The sequence below is a fragment of the Pseudophryne corroboree genome, chromosome 6, assembly GCF_028390025.1.
Source record: "Pseudophryne corroboree isolate aPseCor3 chromosome 6, aPseCor3.hap2, whole genome shotgun sequence".
NCBI lineage: Eukaryota > Metazoa > Chordata > Amphibia > Anura > Myobatrachidae > Pseudophryne > Pseudophryne corroboree.
Genome location: NC_086449.1, coordinates 335,675,056 through 335,696,051, shown reverse-complemented (window position 1 = coordinate 335,696,051; position 20,996 = coordinate 335,675,056). Strand labels below are relative to the sequence as shown.

The 20,996-nt window shown below is 42.2% G+C and overlaps 1 protein-coding gene and 1 long non-coding RNA gene across 13 annotated transcripts in view; one reads left to right on the top strand and one right to left on the bottom strand.

Annotated features, from left to right (window-relative positions):
• LOC134932212 (uncharacterized) overlaps positions 1-17,803 on the top strand; it is an 86,606-nt gene extending 68,803 nt beyond the window's left edge. The window contains exon 2 of the long non-coding RNA XR_010179267.1: positions 17,668-17,803. This is a non-coding gene — a long non-coding RNA (uncharacterized LOC134932212). The remainder of the gene's footprint in view (positions 1-17,667) is intronic.
• Positions 1-20,996, bottom strand: part of LINGO1 (leucine rich repeat and Ig domain containing 1) — a 667,101-nt gene that overhangs the window by 448,435 nt on the left and 197,670 nt on the right. The window lies entirely within an intron of this gene.

The window sequence follows — 20,996 nt, the reverse complement described above, 5'->3', positions numbered from 1 at the left end:
CTGGGAGGCCAGAATAAAAATATCACTGATGCACCTGAATTCTGAACTACCACATGTAATATATTCCTTCCCCTGCCTGAAATCGACTCACAGCCCCATCTCTATACCAGCCATGCTGTGGCAGGGAACAGTGCTGTGAATGAAAAAGTCCCTAATGGAAAGAGGGTCTAAGAACATGCAAGGTGGCTGAAATAGAACATTGTTACATCAAAGTCTAACCGATGTACAGTACACGTAGGACAGCCCCATCAGCACATTTATACAGTTATTTCTAACAAGCTGCTTTAGCCTTGTTTCTCTCATGACTTTATTACACTAGCTTAAGAGCACCTAGAAATGTTCTTTCCTACACCAAAGCAACAAGGAAATGAGAGATGTGTACCATTGGGTTCCAGACACTGGAGAGACAGTGGGGTATATGCAATTGCGGTCGAATTCCCAAAATTGTCGAATTTCGGGTCATTTTCGCCCAAAAAAAAAATTCGCCTATGCAATTCAGTGCTTTCCGACCAAAAAACGGACTTTCAAAATTCGACTTTTTGAAATTCGAATTTTTGCAAATTCGACTTTTCTGCAATGATACAAGTGCTGCAATTCGACCAAAGCATATTCAATTCAAGTTTGGAAATTCGACAGCAGTGCTTTTAGACAGCAAATTCGTCATTTTCAATCCGCCACACTTTGGAGGGTGAAAACAATAAAAAAAATTTTAAACATGTTTTTTTTGGTGTTTTTTTTTTTTAGGAATAGCATATCTATTTATATTAGAAGGGATTAGGTACTTTTTTTTTTTTTTTTTTGGAGGCACAAATATTATTTATATATTTTTTAAAATATTTTTTTATTTTTGTTTATTTTTTTATTGCTGGAACGGTAAAATCCTAAAAAAAAATGGCGTGGGGTCCCCCCTCCAAAGCATAACCAGCCTCGGGCTCTTCGAGCTGGTCCTGGTTCTAAAAATGCGGGGAAAAAATTGACAGGGGATCCCCCGTATTTTTAAAACCAGCACCGGGCTCTGCGCCTGGTGCTGGTGCCAAAAATACGGGGGACAAAAAGAGTAGGGGTCCCCCGTATTTTTAACACCAGCATCGGGCTCCACTAGCTGGACAGATAATGCCACAGCCGGGGGTCACTTTTATGCCGTGCCCTGCGGCCGTGGCATTAACTACCCAACTAGTCACCCCTGGCCGGGGTACCCTGGGGGAGTGGGGACCCCTTCAATCAAGGGGGACCCACCCCCCAGCCACCCAAGGGCCAGGGGTGAAGCCCGAGGCTGTCCCCCCCCCATCCAATGGGCTGCGGATGGGGGGGCTGATAGCCTTTTGTGATAATGAAAAGAATATTGTTTTTTTCAGCAGTACTACAAGTCCCAGCAAGCCTCCCCCGCAAGCTGGTACTTGGAGAACCACAAGTACCAGCATGCGGGAGAAAAACGGGCCCGCTGGTACCTGTAGTACTACTGGGAAAAAAATACCCAAATAAAAACAGGACACACACACCTTGATAGTAAAACTTTATTTCATACGTCGACACACACATACTTACCTATGTTCACACGCCGACATCGGTCCTCTTCTCCATGTAGAATCCAGGGGTACCTGAAAATAAAAGATCAATATACTCACCTCAACCAGGGTCCAGAGATAAATCCACGTACTTGGAGAAAAAAACAAACCGGACAACCGACCACACGGACTGAAAGGGGTCCCATGCTGACACATGAGACCCCTTTCCACGAATGAGACCTGTCAGTGACAGCTGTCACACAAAGGTCTCTAAAGCCAATCAGGAAGCGCAACTTCGTTGCGCTCACCTGATTGGCTGTGCGCTGTCTGTGCTGTGACAGCGCATCGCACAGCCCCGTCCATTATATTCAATGGTGGGAACTTAGCGGCTAGCGGTGAGGTCACCCGCCGGTCAGCGGCTGACCGCGGGTAACCCCCCGGCTAGCCGCTAAGTTCCCACCATTGAAACTAATGGAGCGGCTTTGCGATGCGCTGTCACAGCACAGACAGCGCACAGCCAATCAGGTGAGCGCCACGGAAGTAGCGCTTCCTGATTGGCTGAAGGGACTTCAGTGACAGGAGTCACGTGATGTCCCGGCATTCGGGAGAAAGGGGTCTGATGTGTCAGCATGGGACCCCTTTCAGTCCGGTATGGAACGGGTATTTGCGGTTTGTTTTTTTAACAAGTACGAGGATTATCTCTGGACGTGGATGTATCTCTGGACGCTGGAAGGTGAGTATAATTTTTTCACAGGTACCCCGGATCGTCGGAGACCGTGGCAGTCGGCGTGTCAACATAGGTAAGTATGTGTGTGTCGGCAGTGTGTAATAAACTTTTACTTGTCACGGTGTCTGTGTCCTGTTTTTATTTGGGTATTTTTTCCCCAGTAGAACTACAGGTACCAGCGGGCCCGTTTTTCTCCTGCATGCTGGTACTTGTGGTTCTCCAAGTACCAGCTTGCGGGGGAGGCTTGCTGGGACTTGTAGTACTGCTGGAAAAAACAATATTCTTTTCATTATCATAAAAAAAGGCTATCAGCCCCCCCATCCGCAGCCCATTGGATGGGGGGGGACAGCCTCGGGCTTCACCCCTGGCCCTTGGGTGGCTGGGGGGGGGGACCCCTTGATTGAAGGGGTCCCCACTCCCCCAGGGTACCCCGGCCAGGGGTGACTAGTTGGGTAGTTAATGCCACGGCCGCAGGGCACGGCATAAAAGTGACCCCCGGCTGTGGCATTATCTGTCCAGCTAGTGGAGCCCGATGCTGGTGTTAAAAATACGGGGGACCCCTACTCTTTTTGTCCCCCGTATTTTTGGCACCAGCACCAGGCGCAGAGCCCGGTGCTGGTTTTAAAAATACGGGGGATCCCTGCCCAATTTTTCCCCACATTTTTAGAACCAGGAGCAGCTCGAAGAGCCCGAGGCTGGTTATGCTTTGGAGGGGGGACCCCACGCCATTTTTTTTCCGGGTTTTTCCCGTTTTTTAAAATCGCGGCAAAATCCGCCAAATCGGCCGATTTTCGCCCGCGGTTCTGGCGAATCCGTTTTTTATTGAATATGGTGAATTCCGGCAGCCACCTTCCGGAATTCACCTGTCGAATTAAGTCGAATTAAAAAACGGCGAAAAATTGCCGCGATTCGCCGTGAATTGCATATACCCCAGTGTCTAGTTAGACAGTCAATAAAGTTGGCCCTATATGGTTGACGTGCAATAGGTCGACATGGTAAAATAATCTACATGGTCAAAAGTTCGACTGTGACAACAGGTACAAAAGGTCGGCAGGTTTAAAAGGTCAACACAGATGGTCGACACACTTTTTCAATGGGTTTTTTTTCCAACTTTTGCTTCATTTACCATCCACATGGACTATGATTGGGAATAGTAACCTGTGGCGAAGCATGGTGCATGGTACACTAACTGGGGTCACATATGATGAAACATACAAAATGACACCCCAAAAAACTTAAAATAAAAATTGTTGACCTCTTCTCAGTGGCAAACGCAGGATTTGCATGGGGGGGTTAAAAGAACTTGGTGGAGCCAAGCACGGGGGTGGGGACTGAGGTGACCCAGTATATGCTGGGTCCCTAAAACTAGTGTGTCTGTGTGTATATATATATATATCTACATATCTACATATCTACACATATATATACCGTATATACACCTATGTATATATTTATCTACATATACACATATACACATAGCATATTAAACATGCATATATATATATATATATATATGTACACATACAGTACACATATATATATGCATGTATATATATCATATGTGTGTGTGTTTATATGTATGTATGTATATACATGTGTATATATGTATGCACAAATTGCACATGGATATATATGTACTATAATTAAAATAAAGTAAACTTTTATTAAGCACTTACAAGTGCCACCAGGAAGACAGCAGGCTGCAGAGGATGCTAGACAGCCATTAATAATACTCATGCAGCAAAAAAAATAAAAAATAAAAATAATATATATATTATTTTTTTTTTGGTGGAGGGGGGTTTCTAGGTGCTCGGAAACCCCCCTGGGTGCGCCATTGCTTCTGTGTCAATCATTTAAATGTCGACCTTTTGTATCTGTCGCCCTAATACACAGTCAACCTTTTTACTGTCAAACTTTTCACCCAGTCAACCTTTTGCATATCGACCATATGGGGCCGACCTACTCAGAGGCAGAACTCTGGGAGGCAACGGAGTCATCTGCCGCCGGGCTCCTGCTCTGAAGGGGGGCACCTCTGCTCCCATTCTGTGACACCATTGAATTAAGTTAATTAATAGCTGCCACTGTCTTTTCAATGGCCGACTTCCTCACTGGTCCCTGCACCCAGAGCCGGCCCTAACCTATATAATGCCCTAGGCAAGATTTTGGCTGGTGCCCCCTAGCACCACCGCTGGTTCCGCCTCTGACCTTGCACCTCTTTCCCAGCACCACCACCCTTCATCCATAACAGTCCTTATTTTGGTGTTTGTACCCCTTATATTTTAAATAGGAACAGTTCGCACATTTGGCACACAGCCCAAAAAGGGGTGTGTTTTTGCTGGCAAGGGGCATGGCCACACAATAGTAACCCCAATTCCAATTACGCCACACAGTACTGCAACTTTATTCACATTTGATCATGCAATAGTGTCCATAATTCATATTACATCCCACAGTAGTATCACTTTACCTTATAAACGTTACTCCTCACAGTAGAGCCCCTTATTCACATTACATCACACTGAATTGCTCCTTATTCACATTACACCACACCCTATTGCTCTTTATTCACATTAGACGACATAGTAGTGCCCTTTCTATACGCAATGCCACATAGTAGAGCACCTTATACACATAATGCCACACAGTAATGCCCCTTACACATATGAGACACATTATTAATGTCCTTATTAACATAATGTGCCTTACACATTATGACAACCTTTATTAATGCCCTTTTACACATAATGTCCCTTGCACATATGCTGCACATTATCAATGCCCTTATACACATAATGACACACATAGTGCCCCCTACACAATTGCTGCACATTATTAGTGCCCCTATACACATAATGACACACATATAGTAGTACCCTGTTACACATATGCCGCACATTATTAATGCCCTTATACACATAATGACACACATAGTGCCCCTTACACATATGTTGCACATTATTAATGCATTTTTACGACACACATAATGCTTCTTACACATATTCTGAACACAACTGCACAACCAACCCACTCACATGCACACAGCACTCACACTGCCACTAACACTGTGACCTCTGCCTCTGCTTGGATACAGATGTGTCCTCATAAATCTTGCCTCAATGCTAACGTCGGGTACATTTTTTTAATGAAAATGCATTTTATTTGCATTGCTATGTGGCTAGGATGCACAAACAGCTTCTGCTGATTAAAATGATATGCAGCATGCCAATATACTGTGTGAGACTGTGGCTGTATCTGCATAAGAAATGCTACATACAGAATATAGGCATGCCGCATATCATTTTAATCAGCAGAAGCTGATGATGCCCCTAGGCATATCAAATGCCCTAGGCAATTGCCTAGTTTGCCTATGCTTATGGCCGGCTCTGCCTGCACCTTACAAATCACACCCTCTTTATTATACTGAATATACACAATGTAACCACAACCTATTACACTGGAAGCAAACACCTTACTGATGAAGCTGTTTGCTCCTGTATAGGAAATATGAGAATTTTAACTATATGAAGTTACTTCTCTGACAATTACACGTAACTTCATATAGTTAGAATTCTCATGCTTCCTCTACAGGAGCAAATAACTCCATCAGTAAAGTGTTTGCTTGCAGTGTAACAAGTCATGGTTTTTAATCCTGGGTATGACTGCTAAGAAATGTGTGATTTAAAATAAAATAAAATTAAATGTATAAATACAGTATATACATTTTTCAGAACACTACACACACACACACACACACACACACACACACACACACACACACACACACAAATACGTGTGTATATATGTATTATATATATATATATATATATATATATATATACGCACATCTACATACATATATTTATCTTAATATAGTGAATAGGGGGGGCACCAATATTTATCTTGCCTCCGGGCAACTGGGACGAACTTACGCCACTGGACCTACTGACTATCTATGTACTATAGACCCAATGAACTACACCTGTACCATTATGAGAATAGCAGAGAGGATGGGTTTACCAAGTCTTCACAAATGTATTCACATCCCTTGCACTGCAACATGGTGTGTTCCAGGTACAAGATGTATCCTGTTAGTTTTGTTTGTATGTATGTTTGTTTTGTGCTCTGTTCCCAACTGTGAATCAGCCCTAAAGTACCTGAAGCTGAATAATGATGTGTTAAATGCTGTTCCTTTAAGAAGCTAAAATATTGACATATGAAATAGGCTATGTGTTTCCCCCTATCTACTGCATGACTTATATGAAGCTTCCTGCAGATGAAATCATTTATGAACGATTTGTAAACATCCTTGTTTCAATCAAAAGACATTTCGTTAATAAGGCAGATGTTTTTCATGTGTGTTCATATTAATCCAATTAAGATTAGTGACATAGGCTTTTTATAGAGTCTTATACTTAAATTAACAATATAAAGCTTGAATAATAATGGCCCATGTTCAAAAGTATACTCAAAAGGCCATAAAAGTCTATATACTCATAATTGAGAATTGATGGGTTCCTGTAGTATGCCAATAAGAAGTATCAATACATGCATTGTTTATACCATATTATGAACAGTGATGTCTTAACAGCATTGTAGGTCCTGGGGAAAGCAGTGCATTTGGTGCCCCTACACACCCATTCACGAGAAACAATTAAATGTAAAGTAACATGCCCCTCTTGCGGTCCTGTGCCATGTTACCACATGCTTCCATAAGGTGAATGGCTGTCAGCACTCCGATTGGTGGATAGCTCCAGCCATCTACCAATCAGCAAGTCATTCACTGTCCAGCTGCAAGCTGGGCGACAGATAGAGAATGCTACCTCACCGCTCTGATTGTGTGAGCACCACCCGCCCCTGCTCGAAGGCCCCAAAAATTGTGTGGCCCTGGGCAGCTATATGTTAAGATGGCCCTGATTATATCATGTTTCATGATTTTGTCCATTTTTACGTTCGCTATGTACCATCCCACAGCCATATAACCTGTCCACGATTTCTGAGACATAGGGGGTCATTCCGAGTTGATCGCTCGCTAGCTAGTTTTAGCAGCAGCGCAAACGCTATGCCGCTGCCCACTGGGGAGTGCATTTTAGCTTAGCAGAAGTGCGAACGCATGTGCAGCCGAGCTCTGCAAAAACAGTTTGTGCAGTTCCTGAGTAGCTCTGAACCTACTCAGCGCTTGCGATCACTTCAGCCTATTCGTGTCCGGATTTGACGTCATACACCTGCCCAGCGAACGCCCAGACACGCCAGCGTTTTTGCAAACCCTCCCTGAAAACAGTCAGTTGACACCCAGAAACACCCCCTTTCTATCAATCTTCTTGCGGCCATCAGTGCGACTGAAAACTTCGCTAGAACCTGTGCGCAACCACAATGGGCTTTGTACCCATACGTCGCGCGTGCGCATTGCGGGCCATGTGCAGAAATGCCATTTTTTAGCCTGAACGCTGCGCTGCGAACAACGGCAGCTAGCGATCAACTCGGAATGACCCCCATTGTCCTTGAACAAGTACCTATGTATGTGTGTAACATTATTCTGAATACTAAAATGTTAAGCTGGTTCATGTGACCAAAGCATTGAGATTCTGATTCCAATAACAATATGTACCTAAAAAAAATGGGTAAAAATTGTGAAAATGGCCTGTGACGTCAGAAAACAGAATTGAACTTTCGTCAATTACTTATTTTATGTCTTTCGTGTGACAGATCTATCCTTATGTCTCAGAAGGGCTCGTTTACAAACACTGAATTTAACTGCAGCATTTGTACTGAACCACAGCATCCAAACAGCAATTATCTTTTATCAGTCTAGTGAAAGGAAGTGTCTGATTGGCTGTTAAATGGGCTCTAGAGTGTGTAAGGATGAGATTATATTTATATTTTATGATACGAAAATACTAATTTGTCAATCAACAAAACAATGGAAGGAGTCTAGGTTAAAAAATGTGATCATTTAATGCAAAATAATAAAGACAAAATATCTCTCAGGAAGTGCTTATTGGTACAGAATATATAATTACAAAAAGAACAGACTCAAACATAAATTAGGTAAGAAAAATATTTGTACAAATGTTTATTGATTTGAGATTCTCAGGTAAACAATAATTCCAACAGGGGAAAGGAGGGGAAAGGAATACAAAAATGGCTTTACTAACACATTAATGAAAGATTTGTGTAACCATTTTATGGGGTTAAGGATATATGAATACTAAAGTACTTCAGTTCTCTTATCCTACATTCTCCAGTGCAGTTATAAATATTATTATAGACAATGATGGTGTTTTATAAATAATAACAGGAAAAGAACACAAATAAAAACATGATCACATATGTCTCTTTCAAGACAGAGAAACGGATAAAAAATAAAAAGCCAAAGAGAAAAACCCTCTTGGTAACAAGAATATCCACTCAATTACCTCTCCAGGACTGAGGGACCCATTCAATTTAAGACAAAGACACAGGTCATATAACATCTACTAATGTGAGAGAAATGTATAAAAACCCTGGAAACAGGAACAATGAGACTAGATTATGACTGTATGTGAAGGTAGTTCAGGAGCAGAGAGATTGAACAGATAGTCTTGACCCTTAATCCTGTACCATCAAGCACATATATGCTATCCTATGGATGGGAAAGCTTAAGAATTCATGCATGACCTTTAGCTACCCTTGGGAAAAGATAACGGTTTTACTTGTGAGCGTTATTACCAAATATAAATCCATGAGGGTGGAAGACAAGTCATGCCAACACTCCTGGTATGCACAGAAAGGACTATTACATTTGGGGAAATCCAACACACAAAAAAGATGTGTCTAGTAAAAATAAGGTAGGACTTAATTATACATACTATATATATTGTAGCGCCATATAATGTTTTTTATAGCACAGGTCACGAATGTATTGGCTGCAATAGCAAGTTTACACATACAATACAATAGAAGAGAAAAAAAAAGATTCCAGCTCTGAACAGTTTACAATCTACAGTAGGAATAAAAACAAACACACTCAAACACACACACACACACACACACACACACACACACACACACACACACACACACACACACACTTTGCTACAAAATAGGGAATGTGGTGAGTGGATGGGAGAAATGGAGCATTAAAAACAATTAGACATACCCTGAAAATTAACATAAATACAATTGATAGATGTTGGTTGAGAATGCAGAAAAGAGATAAACGAGAATATGGGACCAGAAGAAAAAACATTCAGAACAAAACTGGGGTGTCAGAAGAAAATGAATGGGGATGGTGGAAAGTAGGGCATGTTAGAGAGAAGGAGAGAGGCTGGAAAAGGAATAATGAGCAGATGAGTCATGCCTATAAGAAAAAGAAAAGGACAAGAAGGAAGTTGGAAACTGGAAAGGAAAAAGGGAATGAAGGGAGAACACACGGGAAGGGAAAGTGAGGGTAGGGATGCAGATGCACAAACTAACAGAATGCAATCATATGGGATATCACCATGAGACAAGGACAATAGAGTGAGCTTGCACATACTGAATGGCTGAAAGGGTTAAAAGAGAGGCAGAGGCAGTGTTTAAACCAAAAACAATGCATAAGAGAAACACAATAAGGGAGACAGGAATAGATGGATCAAGCGTAAAGAGGTTGAGGATGATATAAAATAGTAATGAAAGAGTTATACATCATCAGTCACTATTAAGCTTAAGAACTGTACCCCAGCAGATAAACTGTTAAATCTAAGTCTTAATGCATGAAGAAAGATTTCCTATGGGAATAATTCTATTTTTATTTCTTCACTCATACCTGCTCTCGCTCACCTAGCTTCACATATTCCCTCTATATCTCCTCCTTTGCTATTCCCCATTTCCAACCAGTAAATCCTTCACACTACTAATTCTGTTTCTCTTCCTCATGTCTTCCCATTTTCTGTAGCAAATAGACATGTAACCACTAATTCTCTTGGTTGGACATACAAAGAAGTGAGGCAAAGAAGGGATGGAGTGAGAGCTATGAGACATTTAACATTTTACTTTTAGAGGGACTGGTAATATAATGAAAGCTGAAGGGTTAACACCTTATTATTTCCATTTCAGGTGACTTACATTACAGGATGGATACAGGAAAAAATGGAATATGAAAGAAATATTTTTGGAATTATAAGGTTAAATTAAACAGGACTGTAATAGTGAGGCAAACACAATGTAACAAAGTGTAAAATATGTGAATGCTAGATAGTCAGGATAAGGAAGAAAATTCACATAGAATCTGGAATGTATGTATGAAGTCAACAGCAATGCAGGGCAATGGAGATTACGCAAGGTAGGATGATGGAGAGAGCGCAAGACAAGGTGAGGGAGAGAGCGCAAGACAAGGTGAGGGAAAGAGCGCAAGACAGGATGAGGGAGAAAACACAAGACTTAGTGAGGGAGAAAGCGCAGAACATAGCGAGGAAGCGAGCACAAGACAGGGTGAAGGAGAGAGCGCAAGACATAGCGATGGAGAAAGCGCAAGACAGGGCGAAAGAGAGAGTGCAAGACAAGGTGATGGAGAGAGTGCAAGACAAGTCAAGGGAGAGAATGACAAAGTCAGGGAGAAAGTGCAAGACAGAGCAATAAAGAGAGAGCAAGACAGCATGGGAGAGAGTGCAAGAGAAGGCGAGGGAATGAGTACAAGACAGGATGAGGGAGAGAGTGCAAAACATAGCGAGGGAGAGAGCACAAGACAGAGTGAAGGAGAGAGCACAAGACAAGGTGAGGAAGAGAGTGCAAAACAAGGCAAGGGAGAGAACGACAAAGTGAGGGAGAGAGCACAAGACAGCAAGAAAGAGAGAGCAAGGCAAGTCATGGGAGTGAGCACAAGACAGGGCAAGGGAGACAGTGCCAATACATGGCGAAGGAGAGAGCACAAGACAGCATGAGGGAAAGAGCAAGACAAGGCATGGGAAAGGGAGCAAAACAAGGTGAGGGAGAGAGCGCAAGACAGAGCGAGGGAAAGGGCGGGGGAGAGATCACAAGACAAGGGAGAGAGCGCAAAACAAGGTGAGAAAGAGTGCAAGACAGAAAGTGCAAGAGGGTTAGGGAAAGAGAGAAAGACAGTGCAACAGAGAAATCAAGTCAGTGAGAGATTGCAGTAGAGGGCAACTGACAGCATTAATGCGAAAAAGAGAGCTAGTGGGACAGTAAAGAAAGAGATATTAATTAGAGTGTGAAGAAACAGAAAATGTATAGGACGAGGGGGACAGAGTGGAGGAGGAAGAGGGAGAAAGAATAACAAGGATGAGGTAAAGAGTTGAACAAATTCAAATGAGAGAATGGAGTGGAGAGAGACAGACAGAGAGGGAGGGAAGGAGTGGAAAAAGTAGAGAGAAGGAAGGTAAAGATAGAATGGAGAGGAAGATGGAGAGCAAGCACATAGAAAATTGAGAGGGAGAAGGAGTTCAGAGAGAGAGAGCAGACAGAAAGCATGGAGAGAGAGTATGGAGAGAGAGCAGAAATAGAGAAAAGAGTGGAAAGGTAGAGAGACAGTGTAGAGGGAGAGAGAGAGAAAAGAGGGAGCCGGGTGCAAACTATGAGGTATACTGAAAGAGGAATTTGGAGGGTGCAGAGGCAAGAAGAGGGGAAATAATTTGATGCTCTAAACAAGGGCAGCAGGCATCAAGAAATAAAATACAAGACAAGAACAAAATGAGAGCATAAGAAATCAAATAGGTGGACAAAACACAGAAAACAGTAATAAATGGGACAGAATGGATTTAGAAGCATCACAGAAAAAGGAGAAAAAAAATATATAGGCTTATACTGGATGTTAAGAAGTAAAGGGGAAAAAAAGTGAGAATGTGAGTAGATATATAATAAAGGCGACGGACGGTAAAACATAGGTGTTTCTGAGAGACAGGTAGACAGAGCAAAGGAAAACAAACAGATGAGGGCAGAGCTTTATTCTACCACTGTCTGTATGAACACAAGTGCCCCCTGGGGCAAAAATTACTACTGATCCTATTAATGCTGTAGAACATACAGATAAGCTAAGCACCTATGTGTCTATTATAACAATAAGGCAGGATGTGAGATACTGTATGAGGTCATTTTTGTTAAGATAAATTTAAATTTATGTTATTTTAAATAATAACTGGTCACATAATGAGTTAACACAGACATTCCTACAGTATGAAATAGTGTTCTAACACTACTGATTACATGTTCCAACCATTTGAACTTCACCAGTGGGAATAACATCTCATGGGTATAATCATACTGTACAGTAGCTGGGTATATTAAATAACTTGCTGCAGATTAGAAGACATCATTTTTGGAGTTGCTGTGTCTTACCTGGACCTACTTGTAATGAACATATGTCTGAACTAAATTAGTTCCATAACAACACCAGGCCACATTTTTAGTTGCTAGGTAACCATTCCACCAGCGCTAATCATAGAGGCTAATGCTGGGTGCATACTAGCAGATGAATTCTGCAGAACTGATAAATGCTCTGATCCAACAGCACAATTATCGGATCTGTGTGCATCAGTTCACACTGAGCAAATTTTAGCTCAGTGTGTACTTTCTTCTACTGTCTTCAATGGAATCAGGAGGTCGGGAACAAGATAGCACGTGCAGCACATCAGATCCCAACCTCCAAATATGACCATTGCTGGAGTGCTTGAAGCCATTTATCAGATAACGCTGACGCATACACTACACAATTATCAGGCCGATCATACAATTATCCCCTGATCAGCCTGATTGTATAGTGTGTACCCACGTTTGACATTGTTTGGAAACAACCAAGACTTTCTGCCAGCCTTCTTCAAACATGCTATACTACTGATAAAGATGGACCATGAGTGCAGCACGCTAAAGGGGGGTACACACGTTCAGATTTCTCCCAGAGATGTGTACTGAGCGATCTAGTACAGATCGCTCAGCACACATCTCAGGATGCTTAGCACACAGCGCAATGTGTGCTGAGCGTGGGGAAAACAAAAAAACAGCTCAGCGGTGAAGTGAGCGATCTGACTATATTTGGCATGCATGCAGGCCAATCTAGAGTCAGCGATAGCAACGCGCTGAGCCACGTATCGCTATCAGAGCACCATCAGCAGCTTCATGCACAAGAATTTTTGCAGACAGGGATGAATTGCTGAGGATGTAGGAATCATGGGACAAACCAGAATAGCCAGTTACAACACTCATAATTTTAAAATAATAATAATAATAATTTTAAAATTCATTATATCATCCAGCCAAATTGCCAAATATTGTGCTCTGGTGCTATATATTGCACATTCATGACATAAGTATGATGTCTGTAAGTATAAATGTATGCACTATTCAACTCATGAAGCTGCTGATGGTGCTCTAATTGAGTGTCCAGGGTTATCTCAGTCAGGTGGTGATTTGCATTGTGCAGGTAGGTGCACAACATACCATAACCTTGGACATCCATTATTACTACTTCCACACTGCGCTACATGCTTTTGAGTAAAAATCATAACTATGAATTTCCTACCATTAGAATGTTGTTTAAAAGCCAAATTGAATGTCTAACATCATTCTAAACATTTTGGGATTAGGGGTTCTATTTTGAGTTTGCTTTCAAATCAATTTGCAAATCGAATTTTAGTAAATGACGAGATTCTATGTTGGGCTATGGGAAAACATTGATTTTTTTCAGAATTTCTATTGGGATGTGAGTTGAATTTGCCTTTACAATCTATTCGACATTCAATCTGGTCTTTAGCAAATCTCTTCAATCCAAATTGAATGAAAACTGAACGGAAATCGAATGTCAAAACTTTTGAAACTCCAAAATCAAATTTTCGTAAATATACCCCTGGGATTTTGTGGGAGTGGTGGCAAAAACGTGAGCGTGCCATGGCCATTTGGCGGGCAGGTCTCTGACGTCATCTGCGGTCAATTGCATGCAACAGCATGTGTAGATTTGTGGATGCTCTGGCTTGGCGCAGATTGCATTTATTTACCCCTTTGAAGTTCCAGATTTTGCATATGGATTGCGATGCATCACAAAACTGCAGTGGGCGTCTTTTCCAATTCTGGGTGGCAACTATCTGTATAATTCTTTGCAATTAAGTTTGCAAAGAAAATATCACTCTTTTAGTAGCAACAGCGATCAATGCTGAATTACAGTAGGCCCTCTATGCGGTGGTTCCCAAACTTATTTGAATCACGTCACCAGTACCGGATTAAGGGAGGGGCGACAGGGGTGGCCATCCAGGGGCCCCCACACATAAGGGGCCCCCACACACTGCATACTGAATCGGTGGAAGGGTTAGGGTTTGGCACTAAAAAGGGAGTGTTAGGGTTATGCACTAAGAGAGTACGGTTAGGGTTAGTCACTAAGGGGGGCGGTTAGGGTTGGCCTACGGGGGGTTATGGTTAGGCTGCAAGTAGGGAGGGTTAGGGATATAGGGGGAGAGGGTTAATATACTTACCCACCAGGTGTCAGAAACCTAACCATATTTATGCAGCTGTCGGTCTTCTGACCACCAGCATGGCAAATGATGGGATCCCATACCCAAGCCACATTGATTATAAATAATTTCATTTGGTCCTGGACAACTAACCTGTGGCACTCTTGCAAGTGCCCCGTGGAACCCTAGAATGACATGGCACCTAATTTAGGAAGCACTGCTCTATGGAGTTGAAATGCTGTGCTTTCAGTACAGGCTCTCTGCAACAGGAAATCATCTTGGTGCAAGGACAGGTGCCCCGCTAAAAACCATCTGCAATGTGGAAACGATATTGAGATTTGATTGTTTACGTCTAAGTTCTGGTACGGAGAATCCCGTTAATAGTATATGTGCCTCTGTTATATACCCTTTTCTATGTAACTAGCTGTTCTACCGTTCTTCGCAAGGGAGTTTCTGATTTTCACGGTTGTTAATAATTTGGAAAGCCTATAGAGATGTAAATTTGAGACGTCATGAGTAAATATTAATCCATGGTTCTTATCGTTACAAGAGGAGCACCCGTAGCAGATACGGTAAAAAGTGACTGTCAGGAGCCACCGCTGTGGCTCATTCCTGATTATGTTCTGTGCAACTGCAGCCTGTATGTGTGGTCTGTGCAGTTTCACCTGTCTGACCTTTGTGTCTGGTCTTCCAGCTGCAGTTAATTTGTGTTTAGGAGGCTTGTCCTTTTCAGCCATCCTAATTGGCGCTTCTCCCTTTATTACCCAGCTTGCCCTTCACCTGAGGCCGGTTATAGCTTGTTTCCTGTTTGTACCTGTGTCTGGTCCCTGTCCTATTGTGGAATCTTGAACCTGTGTAGTTGGTGCGATTACAGTACTTGTGATACCAAGTCCAGTTAGAATCCGGGGTACCCTGTCCTGCCAGAATCTTGAGTTCATTACCTGTCACCTGTGTTCCTGACTGTGAATGTGAGACCAACTGTAGCCTGGAAGTACATTCAGACAGCTCCAGCCTTACCTTGCTTTGTCCTGCCTTGCCTGGTATCCAGGGGACTCCTGCAGCTAAGTAATCTTTTTATCTGTACCTTGCCTTGCTCTTCCAAGTTCCTTAAGGAACTAACTGCAGATTTATTTATTGCTTGTACTTAGTTGCTTATACCACCCTATGCATTGTTGCATTCATATACAGTCTATGTTTAGTTGCTAATACCATCTTGTGCATTGTTGTATTTATACTGTATTTAGCTAAGTTGCTTATATCATCCTGTGTGTTGTTGCATTTACATATCATAAGCATTCATTTATTGTACCACCCTGTGTATTGTTGCACTTCATATTTTTGAGTGTTTGTTATAATATCACTCTGTGCATTGCTGCACCTGTGTACGATTTTTTATTATTCCTGTCTGAGTATTGGGCAGGGTTATCAAGGTTGTCCTGTGACATCTCACAGTACTGCATTTACTCTTGCCCAGCCTTCAATAGTCACCTTGTCCATACATAAAACCTGGGGGCATCTGAGTACGGTGTGGACCTAATTCACCCTGGAAAGGCAGCTGCTATAGAAGAAGGCTAGCATCATAGGAGGATAAAAGACTGCTGTGCAAGGGGTAATTGCGCGAGCATCACCTGGTCCCATCTGATAACCCAGATACCGAGTAGTCTGTGTAACAGTGACAGGACCATATATGTAGATTATTAAATTATACACACTGGAGGTGCAATCCAAATTTTCATCCGATTGTCCGTTTGGGCGTTATCATTCATGCAATGCAAGCCATGCATCGGTAATGATGTCACTATGTCAACCCCCTTTTTATCCCCTTAGGGGAGGTTTATTAAAATTCTAATTACATTGTTTTCTTATTTCCCACCTGCAGTATCCCTATGTTAAATTTCAGCTTCCTAACATATTGGGAAGAGAATTAGTGATGAGTAATGACATCATTATGTCAACCCCCTTTTCATCACCATAGGGGAGGTTTTATAAAATTTTAAATAAGTTGTTTTCCTGTTTACCACCTGAATAATATCTATGTTAAATTTCAGCTTACTAACATATCGGGAAGAAACAGAATTAGTGATGAGTCAGTCACTCAGTGAGTGAGGGCTTTCGCATTTAAGGGGTGAATTCAATTATAGTTGGGACTGCCGTCTTGTCAGAAAGACGGCAGTTTCCGACTTTTTTAGGTCAAATCGTGATCGACCTATTCAATGGGGCTGCCGTTTTTCCGACAGTTTGGCAATTCCGACTTATCGGAAAACACGTGGACTGGCGGATTAGCCGCGGATACACATGTTTTGTCGAATTCGCGCTCAAATACGACTGGTTTTAGTCCCATTTCTGACAATGTCAATCCGACTTTAAAAAAGTCGGATTGACATTGTTAAGAACGCCCAAAACCTGTCGGATTTGGCCACAAATTGAATACTGCATTGTCGGATCCTTTCGTCGGAAAGGGTCCGACATGCATTGAATAGACCCCTATATATATATAGATAAAAACTTTTTAGCTTATATGTTGGAAATAAATTACTTTTGTATGATCGGAGGTTATTTTTTATGTTTGATGTTGATAATATGGCTTGTGATTGTTGGCTCAAGAGGATAACCCTAAGGAATTTGTTTCCAAACTGGGTGCTGTGGCATCCTGGGTTGCCTCGGAGCACCTGCAGGGGTGCCAGGGTTTGGTAGTCCAGGAAAAAATCAAATCATTTATGGTCAATCTGATAGTCAAAACCAGTGCTGGTGGCTGCAAATGATAACCTATGTGGGCAAATAGAAGTACAGCCCTGTCCACAACCACAAAACTGCATCTTAGGATGCACGTAAGCACAATTTGCTTAATCTAATCATTTTTGTTGAATTTTCCATTAAGAAACTTATGGTCTAGAGGTGAAAAAATGTTGATACAAGAAGTTTGTGAACCACTGCCTAAAGGATTTTTCAGCCTTCCATTTCTCTGATGATTGGGTGAAATAGTTCTGTAAGGTAACACACTATTGTTCCTTTCTTTTTTTCCTAGTACATGTGATCAGACGAAGAAGGGAAAAGTATTTGGAGGATTTCAAAGCACATCTTACTAAGACAATAGGACTATCGTAGGACAATCATTGCCGCTTTTCGATCTTACCCTTTCCAATTAAATAAAATGTACTCTTTGTTTTCCTCCAGCATTTGTGTCAGGCAGATTCAGATGTATTAGTTCCCACTCCTCCCTGACTAAAGCTAGCTTGGTGAACTCACCTGTCCTATACAAATCTTGCCTGACAGATTGAAAACCTTTATCAATTCCCCTGCAGTGATGCTTGGGAAATTCTAAATGTCAGATATGGATGATTTGTTAACAGATAACAATTAGGCTGTGTGGCATGTATAATCTTTTTTTGATCCTTACAATTTCAATCTCGCTGATTGAAACCTTCTATTGTTCCTTGTGTAAGTGCTGAGGGGGTACACTTTTTATTGGTCATCTTAGACAGCATATGCTCTTGGACCACACCAGGGTACAGAATGCCAGAAAGAAGTTTGGCAGGATCATACCACGGGGAGATGTATCAAACCTTGGAAAGAGATACATTGGAGCATGATAAAGTACCAGTATCAGCTTTTACCTGTCATTTTATGGACTGTGAGAGAGATATATTAATATGTTGCTAAAAAACGTTAGTTCTCTGGACCTATGTCACCCATTATTGTTGCAAGCAGGTCCAGATAGCACCTGGATGTAATATTATTATCCTTTATTTATATAGTGCCACAAGGGTTCCGCAATGCCTAAGAAATGAGCAAAACAAGAAAACAATGGATTTCAGTACACGGCAATGCAGGACATGTACAATGGTGTATAAACATTGCTGCATCAGTGGTCTAAACACTCAAATAAGCCACCTCTCCTTCTGCAAATCCTTCACTCTCTTAGTCTGTATACTGCCCTCTCCTGGCTGTCCTCCTACCTCTCTAATTGTTCCTTCTCTGTCTCCTCTGATGACACTACCCCCCCCACACTTCCACTAACTGTAGGTGTCCCCCAAGGTTCTGTTCTTGGTCCTCACCTTTTCTCTCTCTATAAGTCCTCTTTAGTCTTTAGGTGAACTCATTGGTTCTATTAACTTCCAATATCACATCAATGCTGATGACACTCAAATCTACCTATCTTCCACCTGCTCTCCTTCAACTGTCTCTCTGCTATCTCCTCCTGGATGTCCCAGCACTTGCTTAAACTCAACATGTGCAAGGCTGATCTGATCATATTCCCACCCTCCCGCACAACCTCACCTCCCACAATCTCATTGTCTATTGATGGCACGAATATCTCAAGTCGCAAAGTACGCTGTTTTAGCGTAATCCTTGACTCCTCCCTCTCCTTCAAACCACACATTCAGCACCTGTAAAAACTTGTCATTTCCATCTCAAAAATATTTCCAGGTTTAGACCCTTTCTCACCCAGAATGCCACCAAGACCATTATCCACTCACTGATCATTTCCAGACTGGACTACTGCAATCTCCTCCTAACTGGCATCCCTGAGAATTACCTCTCTCCACTCCAATCTATCCTCAATGCTGCAGCCCGGCTCATCTTCCTCACTAAATGCACTACATCCACCTTCCCTCTCCTACAAGCCCTTCACTGGCTTCCCTTCCCTTTCAGAATACAAATAAAACTTCTCACACTCACTTACAAAGCACTCACTCTCTCCTCTCCCATTTACATCTCTGACCTTATTTCCTTTTACACTCTCACCCATCCTCTTCGCTCTGCTAATGCACGCCGACTCTCCTGTCCTCTGATTACTTCCTCCCACTCCTATCTCCAAGATTTTTTACATACTGCTCCTATTCTCTGGAATTCTCTACCTCTCCCCCTCAAACTCTCCACCTCTCTACAGAACTTCAAACGGGCTCTTAAGACCCACTTCTTTACCAAACCCAGCCAAATCTCATCCTAACCCTCTGTTCCATGCTCGGTCTACCCCATCTGTGTCACCCCTGTCTGTCTTCCCCTCCCATTTAGAATGTAAGCTCACATGAGTAGGGCACTCTTCCCTCATGTGCTTATCCTTTTCTTACTTTAGTCATCCTCAACTGCCCCAAATCCTGCAGTTTTCGGCCACCCTGATACTTATCTCAGTGTCATCTGCTGATGAAGTTATGTTTAGTTACCCTGTACTTGTCCTATATTGTCTTCAACTGTAAATCAATGTTTTCCTGTTTTGATTGTTTGCATATGTACTCTGTAATTGGGCACTGCAGAACTCTTGTGGCGCCATATAAATAAAGGATAATGATGATGATAATAATAATAATAATAATAATAATAATAATAATAATATAATCATCAGTAGAGTGGCAGAGACCAAGGGTTAAGTGCCATTGTTGGGAGTATGGAGTAGATGATATATAAGTAAGGGAAGGAAAAGCAATGAGGGAAGGGGTCCTGCTTGTGAGACCTTACATTCTAAAGGGGAGGGGCAGACAGACAAGGGTAACATAGATAGGGTCAACAGCGAGTATGGGCTAGCGGGTTAGCATGAGAGCGTGATAGCTTTGGTAAGTGGGTCTTGAGAGCCTGTTTGAAGTTTTATGGAGAGGTGGAGAGTCTGATAGGGAGAGGGAAAGAATTCCAGAGGTGGGGAGCAGCATGGGCAAAATCTTGGAGGCAGGAGTGGAAGTGATCAGTGGACAGGAGAGGCAGCATGCATTTGTGAAACAAAGAGGGGAGGCGGGAGTGTGAAGGTATCAGAAGTTAAGTTACCGAAGAGGAAGAGTGCTAACTTACATGTCTGGCAAACTACAATCTCACTCTTGAGGCTGCACTGATTGCCCTTTACATGGTTTCTGCACATGTGCCAGTCAAAAATTTCCAGTGGCACCCGTAGTTGTTTGGGAAAAGACACTTTATTATCTTTTTGTATGCACAACCCTGGCTGTCAGGGACAGTGCTGTGTCAGTGCGTCAAAGACAGCTGCAGCTGTTGAAATCGATAGCTGTAGTTATTGGTACGGTTAGTGTCTTATCTAGGTATAGCGGTGCAAAAACCCTGTCATTCTGATCTCTTTCCTGCATTATTACTGTACATATAGGGAGGCGTTAAATGCAGCACATAACATGCAGTTACTCGTCATATATGTAACACACCTTCATACCTCTCCCCTACAGGGTAGATGTACTAAGCCCTGGAGAGTGATAAAGTGGGGAGAGATCAACTACCAGTTAGCTCCTAACTGTCATTTTTCAAACACTGAGGTCCAAATGTATTAAGCTTTAAAAAGTGATAAAGTGGAGCACTTAAAGGGGGGTATTTAATTGTTTGAAAAGTCAGTTGGGTGTCTGTTTTTTGTAATAGTCAGGA